Source organism: Pongo pygmaeus, chromosome 4, assembly GCF_028885625.2.
Source record: "Pongo pygmaeus isolate AG05252 chromosome 4, NHGRI_mPonPyg2-v2.0_pri, whole genome shotgun sequence".
Classification (NCBI taxonomy): Eukaryota; Metazoa; Chordata; class Mammalia; order Primates; family Hominidae; genus Pongo; species Pongo pygmaeus.
The window spans coordinates 96,645,495-96,659,072 of NC_072377.2; the positions used below are offsets into that span (position 1 = coordinate 96,645,495).

General features: G+C 36.8%; 1 pseudogene; it reads right to left on the minus strand.

The window, feature by feature from the left end:
* Positions 1 to 468: 468 nt before the first annotated feature.
* LOC129036212 (T-complex protein 1 subunit eta-like) overlaps positions 469 to 13,578 on the minus strand; it is a 123,682-nt pseudogene continuing 110,572 nt past the window's right edge.

Genomic DNA, 13,578 nt, shown 5'->3' on the forward strand with positions numbered 1-13,578 from the left:
TGAGAAATTATTCATTTGGGCAAATGTAATATCTCTCCATCACCTGATTTCTATAGTCAAGTGCCAGTCATTGCAATTTTGAACAGAAATGACAATAAAATCTGCTTCTATTTCACAGCTAAGGTTGTAAGTAAGTTTTAAAGAACTAAAGCGTAACAATCAAATTATAAGACCCAAGACCTAAATTGCATGAGAATTTTGGGAAGCTCATGCTAAATAGGGCTAAATCCGTATATATAGTGATATCTCTGAGATACTAAGAGTTCAGTTCCAGACAACCAAAATAAAGCAAATATCACAATAAAGTAAGTCACACGATTTTTTGGTTTTCCAGTGTAGATAAAAATTGTGTTTATACCATAGTCTATTAAATGCACAATAGCATTATGTATAAAAAAATCTATATACCTTAGTTAAAAAATACATTCTTGCTATAAAATGCTAATGACTCTCTAAGTATTTAGCAAGTCATATCTTTTTGCTAGTGGACAGTACTGCCTCAATGTTAATGGATGCTGACTGATCAGGGTGGTAGTGGTTGTTGAAGGCTGGGATGGCTGTGGCAATTTCTGAAAATTAGACAAAGATAAAGTTTGCCTCATTGATTGACTTACTCTTTCACAAAAGATTTCACGATGGCATGTGATGTTGTTTGTTAGCATTTTATCCACAGTAGAACTTCTTTCAAAATTAAAGTCAATCTCAAAAATTGCCACTGCTTTATTCACTAAGTCTCTGTAATATTCGAAGTTCTTTGTTGTCATTTCAACAATGTTCACAGCATCTTCACCAGGGGTAGATTCCATCTCAAGAAACCACTCTCTTTGCTTTTCCTCAGGAAGCAGCTCCTCATCTATTTAAGTTTGATCATGAGATTGCAGCAATTCAGTCACATCTTCAGACTCCACCTTCTAGTTCTAATTTTCTTGCTGTTTCTAATACATCTACAGTTACTTCCTTCACTGAACCCTTGAACTCCTCAAAGTCATCCATGAAAACTGGAATTAACTTGTTCCAAACGCCTGTTAATGTAGATATTTTGACCTACTCCCATGAATCACAAATATTCCTATGGCATGTAGAATGGTGAATTATTTCCAGAAGGTTTTCCATATATTTCACCCAGATCCACCAGAGGAGTTTATGGTAGCTATAGTCTGATGAAATACACTTCTTATATAATAATGCTTGAAAGACAAATTCCTCTTGATCAATGGGCTGCAGAATAAATACTGTGTGAGCAGACATGAAAACAACGTGAATCTCCTTGTACATCTCCATCAGAGCTCTTGATTAACTAAGTGCATTGTCAATAAGCAGTAATATTTTGAAAGGAACCTTTTTTCCTGAGCAGTAGGTCTCAACAGTGGGCTTAAAATATTGAGTAACCATGCTGTAAATAGATGTTCTGTCAACTGGGCTTTTTTGTTCCATTTATACAGCACAGGCAGAGTAGATTTAGCATAATTCTTAAGGGCCCTAGGATTTTTGAATGGTCAATGAGCATTGGCTTCAACTTAAAATCACTAGCTTCATTAGCCCCTAACAAGAGACTCAACCTTTCCTTTCAAGCTTTGAAGCCAGGCATTTACTTCTCTAGCTATGAAAGTTCTAGATGATATCTTCTAATTGAAAGCCGTTTCATCTACTTTAAAAATCTATCGTTTTGTGTAGCCATCTTCATCAATTATCTTAGCTAGATCTTCTGGATAACTTGCTATTTCACTTTGTGTTATGGAGATGGCTTCTTTCCTTAAGCCTCATGAGCCAGCCTCTGCTAGCTTCCACCTTTTCTTTTGCAGCTTCTCCACTTCTCTCAGCCTTCATAGGTTTGAAAAGAGTTGGGGCCTTATTCTGGATTAAACTTTGGCTAAAGGGAATGTTGTAGGTGGTCTGATCTTCTATCAAGACCATTCAGACTTTCTACATATAAGAAATAGACTGTTTCACTTTCTTATGATTTGTGTGTTCACTGGAGTAGCATTTTTCATTTTCTTGTACAAGTAGAGGCCATTGTAGGGTTATTAATTGGCCTAATTTCAATATTGTGTTTCAGGGAATAGGGAGGCCAGAGGGGAGAGAGAGATATGGGGTAATGGCTGATTAATAGAGCAATCAGAACACATTTATTTATAAAGTTTACTGTCTTATAAATATATTTATGGTATGGTCCGTGGCACCTCAAAATGATTACAATAATATCATCAAAGATCACTAATCACAGATCAACATAACAGACATAATAATAATACAAATGTTTGAAAGTGTGAGAATTACCAAAATGTTACACAGGGACACAATGTTGTTGGAAAAATGGTGCCAAGAGAGTTGCTTGATGCAAGGTTGTCATAAATCTTCAATTTGTAAAACACACAATAATTGTAAAGCACAATACGAAGAGGTATGTCTATGCAAATGGATTTGGGTCAAGGGATTAAGAACCTCAAAAACCCAAGTTCTTATGTCATCATTAATATTTAATGCATTGCATGAGCTTTAAAATATTAAGCATTCAAATATGTGAAAGTTTACTTGGAACAAGAATTTCTCTTTTTTCAATGAAAACATCACTGAAAAAATAGTAGGCATTTTTCTAGCTGATAGTGTATGGCCCAAACATATCCAAAGTGATTGTGCTTGCTTAAAGTCTGGGCCAGGCGCAGTGTCTCACGCCTGTAATCCCAGAACTCTGGGAGGCCTAGGTGGGCAAATCACAAGATCAGGAGTTCAAGACCAGCCTGGCCAACATGGTGAACCCCGTCTCTACTAAAAATACAAAAATTAGCTGGACAGGGTGGTGCATGTCAGTAGTCCCAGCTATTGGGGAGGCTGAGGCAGAAGAATCTCTGGAACCCGGGAGGCAGAGATTGCAGTGAGCTGAGATCACACCACTGCAGTGAGCTGAGATCACGCCACATGGAGCAAGACTCCATCTCAAAAAAAAAAAAAAAAAAAAAAAATCTGGATCTGAATTTTCCAGTAGTGAAATAAAAATGAAATGCATTGTGTCTAAGTCCATTTTATGCTGCTATATATAACCCAAACCTGAGACTGGGTAATTTATAAAATAATAGAAATTTGTTTGTCGTGGTTCTGGAAGCTGGGAGGTCCAAGATCAAGGCACACATCTGGTGTCTAGTGAGGGCCTTCTTGCTGCACCTTCACATAGCAGAAGGTGGAAAGGCAAATGGAGAGGAACATTGTGTCTTCACATAACAAAAGAGTAGGAGAGAGGGAATCCACTCCCAAAAACCTTTTCATAACAGCATTAATCCATTCATGAGGATGGAACTTTTGTGACCTAAACACCTCCCAGTAGGCCCCACCTCCCAACACTGTTGCACTGGAGATTGTTTTCAACACATAAATTTTGGGGGACACATTCAGACCATAGCATATAGTTATGTGATCATATTGGAAAGGAGGAAGAATTTAAATTTATCAGGGAGAGACAAGGTTTATTCTTGAGATTCATGTCCTCAAAATTTGTATGGCCAATTCAAACAGAAATTTTATTATGAGTTTTTTTAAACATCCTCTAAGAAAACTTAGCAACGTAATATTAAAATACAACTTTATGAATATGATTCCAGGGAACATAACAAACACAATACTCTCCAAAACGAGTTTATAGCCGGTTCTAGAATCGGTGTGGCCTCAAATAGCAATGTCCTCCTTGACTGGGAGCACGATGAAGCACCCCATATTTATCCTTCCTGACTTGAACTAATTTCACCTAATTAGGTACTCTTTGGTGATTTACAGTAATCCAGGTTTTGAGTTAAAAGTATCTTAAGAAGGAGTGACTGAATGCTTCCCTGAACCTAACTTTTGAAAAGAGCCCAACTTCTATGCTTTTGTGTTGCTGTTTAGTTTCAAAATATTTACATCTCTAAAATAGATGCCAAAGCTTTCTACTTTTAAATCATAATGATCTTAACTAATGTTCTAACCTGATTAGAAGAAACTTCACCACCAAGGAAGGGGCACCTAAGAGCAAAGGCATTAGTTTCTTCCAGATTGGGCACTGAAAATGTCACAATTTTGTGTGTTAAAGTAACCAATTACTTCAGTTTTAATAGCTTACTGTGACAGGAAGATACATGGAAGATAACACAGCATAACTAGAGAGTAACTCATTGGAAATCAAATGAGTTTTCTTTTTCCTTTTAATTCACAACATATTTTATTAGCTTATGATAGACTTAAAAGTTTATAAATTTATTGCTGGACTTCTCTAGTGCAACTCTTCTGTTTACAATGTTAATCACCTTGATAGTTGTGGATTTACATTCTTCTCATGTCATAGATGTCTGGGACAGAAAAGCACTAATTAATTTATGTCTAGGAAGAAAAATGCATTTATTTATTTCTAAATGAAAAACAAAAGAGCAACACCTTTTTTCATAAATAAATTTATCACTTGGTGACAATACAAGATGTTCTTGCTTGATTTAGATACTAGGTCCTGAAAGAAAGTATCGAAAAATAAGTGACTCAGGTTATGTAAGACTATTGAAAACAAAACTTTCTTAAATCTGTTATTGACAGGAAGGTGAATTCTCTAAATTTCCCTGAAAAGATTCATTATGGTTGAGTGCCAATGAAGCTTCTGTTTATGGACTCATGCAAACAAAGAATGGAGGTCAGGTAAAGAGCTCAGAGAACCTCCTTAAAAAGTTGTCTGTAATGTAAAAACAAAAAAGGATGAAACCTCGGTATTTTAACAATAGCTCTAATTTGTATTTTATAAGAGCTAATACCAATGCAACTTGCCTATACAGAAACTTGTGATTCCTGGACAGATGTGCAGCCAAAGAGGTTTATTTTAATTAATAAAACGGCTATGAGTATTATAATTGCAGGTTAACAATCTAACCTTAAGAAAACACTATATTCCTTTGATTAAGTTTATTTCCTTTTACTTTAAATTTTCTCCACATAGCTTAATTTTTCTCAATACCCCTTTTTCCTCCTTGATTCACCAAAAAAAGAGGTCACTGTGATGTGCTTCAAACAAGTAAAACCATCTGACAATTTTTGCTTAAAATCTTACAAATATCATTTTAAGCTCCTGTTCAATGACAAACTTGCAATTACTTTGAACAAGTTACTTTATTTCTTTGCCCTTAATTTTCTCATCTATTAAAGGAAATTAATACCTATAGGGTAGGATGGTGGTGAAAATTAGACAACATGTGATCAAATTGCCAAGTGCCTAGTAAATGCTAAATAAGTGGTATTATAATTAGTTTTAGTTTTGATTTTTGTTTGTTGTAAATAAACAGACTTCTACTTCTGGTGATTTACCAGCCAATAGTGCTTAAATGAAGTTGCCCTCTGTTGATGAAGTATTTAACTCCTAAGAAAAAGTTTCAATCAGTCTCTCTTGTTCTAGTTTGTTGTTTTTTTTTTTTTCTTTTTCTTTTTGAGACAGAGTCTTGCACTGTTGCCAGGCTGAAGTGCAGTGGTGCAATCTCTGCTCACTGCAACTTCTGCCTCCTGGGTTCAAGCGATTCTCCTGCCTCAGCCTCTTGAGTAACTGGGATTACAGGTGACCGTCACCACACCCAGCTAATTTTTTCTATTTTTAGTAGAGACAGGGTTTCACCGTGTTGGCCAGGCTGGTCTCAAGCTCCTGACCTCGTGATCTGCCTGCCTCGGCCCCCCAAAGTGCTGTGATTACAGGCATGAGCCACCAAGCCTAGCCTCTTGTTCTCTTATAGAACCCATGAGAGAATCAAAAGACATATCTGTGACTTTAGTTCATACCACCTAAGCTCCTTTCCATTAACGAATTTGAGTTGTAAGATTGAAATAATAGCTAGATATGTTGGGAGGCAGGGAGCAGGAACAATAGAGAGCTACAAAGAATGTGAAAGACAATTTAGTGCTTCCCCCAGCCTGCATTTCATCTTACCCTTTGCTGTCTATGGACTATTCATCAGAATTACCATGAGCTGAAATCTCCTTTGAAATTTTAATCAATTTAACATTGGTGTATCTATAGATTAGATGAAATAACTTTTGCTGTCTCTTCTAAGCACCTTTGTCATATGAATGGCTTACAGCCCTCATATTTCTCAACATGAATTTCTAGATATCCTTCTATTTCAATCTTGTTTTCAAAGGACAAGGTGGAAGATGACAATGGTAATGAAGATTAACTGAAAGACTAATTATTTAGTCGCTGGTGGGGGGGATGAGGCATACAGCTAAATCTTTCTGTCAGGAATATTCATAACTAGTTCAGTTTAAATGCCAGATTTATGAGAGCAAGTGATCCATCTCTATCATGTGCCGGATGCTTTATTTAAGGTAGGTTCAGAAGAATCTTAATTTTTCATGCAAAGCTATTCACTGTATATCAATCCTAAAACATTGCTCTCTTTCCACTTCTCTATGTGTTATGCCCTACTTATATGTAACCACAGACATTTAGATTGAGTCTTAAATGATTATTATATGTTAGGAATCTATATTTTGGAATACTCACACAGCACTTATTTTTTAACCTGACAACAAGAATCATTTGATTGGTGACAAGTTGTGTGCCATAAACTCAACATGAATAGATTTCCAGTTACTAGATTTAGGATAGATAAGGGAGAAAAATCACTAATCTGATATTTAACTATGGCCCAACAAACACAATCCAAAGTTCATAATTGTGCCACTTAATCTTCAGTTTTTCCTTGGCCATATGCCTTTTAAGTTTGTGATACTTGGTAGCTACAAAAAGTTGCTGACAGTAGTTTTATCAATGGTAGTAATGAGTAAAAAAACTCATCGTTTTTTACAGTCTGTAAATCTTCTTGAGCCAAAGGGACTCTTATTATGCATGGATTACAGTCAGCTAGAAACCTTGAAGGCTGTGGAAGTCAGTTATTCAAATACACAGTGACATGCACATTCTTAAGCACGTCATGAGGTCCAGGACATACCATTCCAACTAATCTCTGAGAAAAAATATTTGAAATGAGGCAAGATCTTTCCCTTCGGGTGTTTCACTCACCATTTACTCAATACCTCCAAGATTCTTTATAAACTCTAAAAGTTCCCGATGACTCAATTCTCCTTCATTTCTCTAAAGTGGGCCTTCTCACTCTTTCACCTCTGGTTGTGGCATTGTTTCTGTCCTCCTGGGCTCATGGCAAATATTTACATTGATAATTGACCACAGTGCTTTTTTCTACTGAACCTCATCACGGCCTCAGAATCTTTCTCAAACTTACACTTCAAGATTACACTAGCATTTGATCATAATCAGCATGGCAACTGAAATGAAAATCCATCTTTTGCCTTGAATGAACTAACATTGAGAACATCAGAGATCAGGGTGGGCGGTAGGGGGTTGGGGTGACAGAACGTTGCATATTTAAAGCATGCAATGCAGTGATTGGTGCTTTGATTATCTCTTAAACAAGGTGGTTGGTAATAAAGTTCAGTGAAGTATGCATTGCCCAAACATTCCAAGTCTTTTATAGAATATGGGGCATGGGAGGAAAAAGGAAGGAAGGAAGAAAGGAAGGAAGGAAGGAAGGAAGGAGAAGAGGAAGGGGAAGGGGAAGGGAAGGAAGGAGGGAGGGAGGGACAGAGGGAGGGAGACTTTCTGGTAAAGATTTTCTTTTGGCCTATATATTAGTTTTCTATTGCTGCTGTAACAAATTACCAAAAATTTAATGACTTAAAACAACAAATCAGGCTGGCAGGGTGGCTCACACCTGTAATCCCAGCACTTTGGGAGGGTGAGGCGGGCAGATCACAAGGTCAGGAGTTCAAGACCACCCTGGCCAATATGGTGAAACCCCATCTCTACTAAAAATACAAAAATTAGCTGGGCATGGTGGTGGGCACCTGTAGTCCTAGCTACTTGGGAGGCTGAGGCAGGAGAATCACTTGAACCTGGGAGGTGGAGGTTGCAGTGAGCCAAGATTGCGCCACTGCACTCCAGCCTGAGCAACAGAGGGAGATTCTGTCTCAAAAAAAAAAAAAAAATTATTCTTTTATAGTTTTAGAGGTCAAGAATCTGAAATGGCTTTCAAAAGACTAAAATCAAAATGTTGTCAGGGTTGTGTTCCTTATGGAGACTCTAGAGCACCATCTATTTCCGTGCCTTTTCCAGCTTCTAGAGGCTGTCTGAATTCCTTGGCTCATAATCTTTTTCCTCCATCTTCAAAGCCGGCAATGATGGACTGGGTTCTTCCCACATTCCATCATCTGACTCTCTTGCCTCCCTCTTTCACGTGTAAGGATCCTTGTGGTTACATTGGACTCATGAGGATAACCCAGGATAATCTCCTCATCTTAAAATCCTTAATCACATTTTCCAAGTCCCTTTTGCCTTGTAAGGTAACATATTCACAGATTTGGTAATTAGGACAAAGACATCTTTGGGGAGCTGCTACTCTGCCTACCTACCATATCTACACAGCAGAAACAAAAGAAATAAATCAGGGCGAGGAGACCTAATACTCATAGTGGATGAACTATGTTTCAAATCTCTCCTTAATTACTTTTGCCTCTAGTTATGTTTCTAAGAATATAGCTTATTATATTTGAGAACAGGGCGGAGGGTAAAATATGCTGGGATTCATCCAAATTCCACCATCCGTTTACTAATCATGTGGCCCTAGGGGGCCCGGCAAGTGACTTAAACTCTCTGTGCCTTCTCGGTATTTTGCACCTGGAAAGGGGGTGATAAAAATATGTTTTCTCTAGTACTTCTGAAGATTAAGTGCTTTATTCCATGCAAAGTGCTTAGTACCATCTTTGGTATACAATAAATGTTGCCTCCTATCTTTACTGGAACTGTTTTTTGTACATAACATATTCCGTAAAATGCTGTTAAATGAACATTGTAGGAAAGAAGTTGCCAGTGATATAACTTTTGGATGTAATCATTTCATGATGCAACTTCTTTTGATTCTTCATTGTATAGTGTAAAAAATACCTGAAAATGCTTAAGCTCTAGCACTTTAGCCATCACAATAAATTCTATATAGTGAAGAGAATTACATATTTAACTCTATTCTAGTCCTTACACATCTGATAGACTAAATAGGAGGTTACAGGTACCTTCAGATCAGTCTGACCATCTTAATAATGTTAAATTGTTGATGTTCTAGATGTGATAAAACATTGGTAACTGAGACACAGCCTTCATATTATTAATTGAGATCCTATAAAGTGCTTTTCATTATATGTAGTATTTGCCAGCCAATATTCATTTAGCTAACCAAAGCTTTTAGAGTTCATGTTTCAATTTCCTTCAGTATGACATTTTTATATGACATCCAGTTCCAGGAGAAACTTTTTGTTTTGACACGTGCAATTAATATTTAAAAACTAGATGGAACAAAATTAATACCTCCATAGCAGCAAAGCAAAGTAAATCAAGAGAGGGAAAAAGGAAGGTATTGCTTGTCCCTAGACATATTAGAGAGATTAGCTCTAGTTTAGTGACTTTTAAAATTGAAATGTACTTCTAATGTTCTTAAGCTAGGTTTTAATGTATCCAATTGCATTAAGGCATTTTAGAACATATAACCAGGTCTAATTTTACTTCATGCTTTACTCTCAGGCCTTAAATGCCAGCCCAAAGAACTAAAACAGGCATGATGTAGGAGAAGGTCAGTAAGGGCAGGGTATCAAACAATTATATTGAACTACTCAATGGGATAAAAATAATGGAATTTCTAGAGCAGACTTGGATTCAATCCAAATACATCAATGGTATACATCCTATTGTACTTCACTGTGCTTCATCTCTATCTTTCAGCAAATCAAACCTACAGTGCTTTCAGATAATACAGGTTTAGTCCCCTGAATTTAACTGTTTTAAGGTTATTTTAGGGTTGTTAATTTTTGAAAATACTACCAGTAATCTGAATAATTTTAATTCAAAAAAATATAAAATTATCAAATAATATAATAATAATAAATATCTCAGTGACAAGAAGCCAGACTACATTGTGTCAAGGCTTTTACAAAGAGAAAAAGTAGCCACCATGTTTCATTCTGCAATTAACGTGTAGTGGAAAAAATTTTCCTAGTACTTTTTAGACTTAAAAATGAAACTTAGAAGATCTTTGTCCAAATGATTTTACTGATAGTGTTGTAAGAATATGAAAAAAGAAAATGCTTCAAATATTCTATTCAACACTTCTCTTGTACAAGATATAAAAACCCACCTTCTTATTTTGGGTTGGATATGCTATCTGGTAGGCTTTCCTAAGGATTTAAGTGATTATATTCATAACTTTAGACTGCCAGTTGTTGAAAATTTTTACCATTTAAAATAAAGATGTTAAATTCCAACCACTTGTCTGAATATGAATTCCCAGAAATCACATCTATCTAAATAGTTTTTAAATTGATTGCATTTGGTCCTAGTGAATGTAATATTATAGGTCTAATGAAAATATGATTCAAATGGAAAAATCTAACATATATAAGCTATTTGAGAATACAAGTTAAATGAAGTAAGATGAATTAAGATTAATCATATTTATAGAAAGCTCACTAGTTACTGGAAATTAAAGGTGTTTTCTGAACCAGACAATGTGGCACACACCTGTAGTCCCAGCTACTGGGGGGCTAAGGTGGGTGGATCACTTGAGCTCAGGAGATCAAGACCTCTGGGCAACAGAGAGAGAGAGAGAGAAAGAGAGAGACCCTGTCTCAAAAATGATAGTAATAAAATTTTAAAATAAAATAAAAATTAAATAAAGATGTTTTCTTTTGTTGGAAAGAACTAAAATCAAGTTAAAATTATTTGTTTAAATAAGCAATTATTTGATATATAATTATATATTAATAGTATTTAATATGTTATTAAAATTATATACACATAGTTGTAGGGATTGACTAATTTAGAAAGTGCACAGCTAAGACAGGCCTATGGAAGCCATGTGCCACCTACTTAAAAATTATTAACTTATGGTTTTGTGCCAGTGGCCAGAGATGGTGCATACAGACCAAGAGAGCTATAACTCTTTCTTCCTATCAAGTAAAATAACAAACCTCATTGACAATGAAATTTTCAATCTGACTTCATAGCACAGCTTTCTAAGCAATTACTACCAATCTAACAGAATTGGTACATGAGATGAAAATTATTTCTCATCTCTGAAATCAATTATTCCAGAAATGATTGAATTACCTAAACAACCACCATCCAACCAATTGTTTTTTCATGAATGATCAGGCATTCATCTTGGATTGCTGCCAATAAGTAGAATGTTACAGAGACAGAATGGCATATGAAAGAGATATCAAAAGAAGGAAATGAAAAGGAGATTAATTGAAAGTAGGGTTATTTGACAACCTTAGAATATATATATATGTATTTAAAATAACATAAACTCATTAAATCAATAAACATCGTTGAGTAATATTATAAAACAGATACTATTCTAAACTTTAATGATACAGCAATAAAAATCTTTTAAAAAGACAGAAAGTCATGCCTGCACTAAACTTTTTATGCCAATTTGTGGGCAAAAAAACTATAAACAAGTAAATAAATGGATAAAACCTGTTAGATTGCAATAAATACATAAGCAAATGAGCAGAGAAGGAATATCCAGTTTCAGCTGTGAAACACTGCTAGTGCTTAGAAGTCGTCACTCTCATCTTTAAAATAAGATAAAATTTGAGAAGCTGAAAATCAATCTTCTTTTTTGCCCCTTCCCGGAACTGATGTCACAAGGCAAGTGGCCACCTTGAAATCTGGTTGGAAAGTCACATCCAGAGGGACAGAGCAGCTAAAAGGTGCTGATGTGGAGCAGAAGCCAATTAACCCGTGAGCTGGTGAAAACACTTAAATGGTAATTTTGATGAATGACTAGAGAATGAAGGTAAAATAGCAAGACAGTGAGAACCCTCCAGGGGCTGCAGTCTCATGAAGAATGCGACACTTTTGTGGGCTTTTCCCCTGAGAACCCCACCAGATTTTCAAAATGAGAATCCAGGAAGGAACCCTTATAGCTCTGGCAAAGGAGAAGAAGAGTAACCATTGGGAAATGTGCCTAGAGTCTTCTCTGTAATAAAGGCCTTGCATCCAGGGAAAGGACATTGCCAGAACTCAACTCCAAAGCATTATCCAAGCAGAGAGAAGATAATTCATCCCAAATGCAGCTCTCTCTTATCTTTCTGTGTAACCTATGGGAGATGATCACAGGGACCAGAGCTTCGAGGAAATAGATGGTGAACGCTGCAGCCAAGGAAGAGAACAGAGGGCAACGGAAGGAAACTTTTACCAGTGGGGAAACACATATGAAGGTTACAGCTCCAAAATACAGACTGCGATTTATTCTGAAGAGTATAGAAGACTCCCTTTTCCCATACTTTAGGACCATGACAACAAGCTTCCAGCAAAACATCAGTGGGTTACAGCTGAAAGAGCTGCAAGACACAGACAGAATTTGAGGAGCGGAACAAAGGCAAACTCCAAGCAAAGATGGGAGCCAAAAATAAGGATGTTAGGGGAATTTGAAGGTTTTGGCACCTACAGCTACAGCACACATTAAACAGTCAAACTCTTAGCTAGATTACCATAAAATCTGTGTTAGTCCATTCTCACACTGCTATAAAGAACTACCTGAGACTGGGTAATTTATGAAGAAAAGAGGTTTAATTGACTCACAGTTCCACAGACTTAACAGGAAGCAAGTTCCACAGGCTTAACAGGTTAAATTGACTCATAGTTTAAAGTCATGCTTGAAATTGTGAGTCAATTAAAGACTCACAGGCCTTGTGAGGCCACATAAGACCTGAGAAAACTTACAATCATGGCAGAAAGCAATGGGGGAAGCAGGCACCCTCTTCACAAGGCGGCAGGAGAGAGAGACAGCAAAGGGGGAGGTGCTATACACTTTTAAACAGCCAGCTCTCCTGAGAACTCACTCACTATCACAAGAACAGCAAGGGGGACATCTGCTCCCATGATCCAATCACCTCCCACCAGGTCCCTCCCTCAACACTGGGGATTACAGCGGCAAACCATATCAAAATTACACACAAAAAGCTTACTTACTTCAGTTCCTATTACACAATTCAACACTCCAGCTTTAAAAAAAAATTACAAGGCATGCTACGTCGGCACAGAGAAAACTGTGTCCCCAAATGTGGCACTTTCTTTAACACGCTGAGTTAAAGAAGCAACCTCAAGTTCTCTCTAACCTCACCCCTACTCCTGTGTCTCAACGCTTTTGTCTCTCCCATAGCACAAGATAAGGCTGTTAACTAACGCTTCCTTATCTACCTAAGTAACAGACCCCCAAAGAACACAATTGCCTTCCATGCCTTCCCTGAAATCTCATTATCTATCTCAGAAAACAAGACTGAGGAATGCAACCATACCTGGACAGCCTTTTTCAAGCAATGTTTGCCTCTCAGCTCATTCAAAGTCCAAAAACAATCAATTGCAAGTTAATTTCTGTCTACTCTGTCTACTGGGTTCCTATTACAATAAGAAAACTGGGTTCCTGGTTTCCTATTGCAATAAGAAAACCCACACCCTTGCTCAGCTCCCTAACAATAGGTGCTATCAACTGGTTTAAACCCAGACCACTA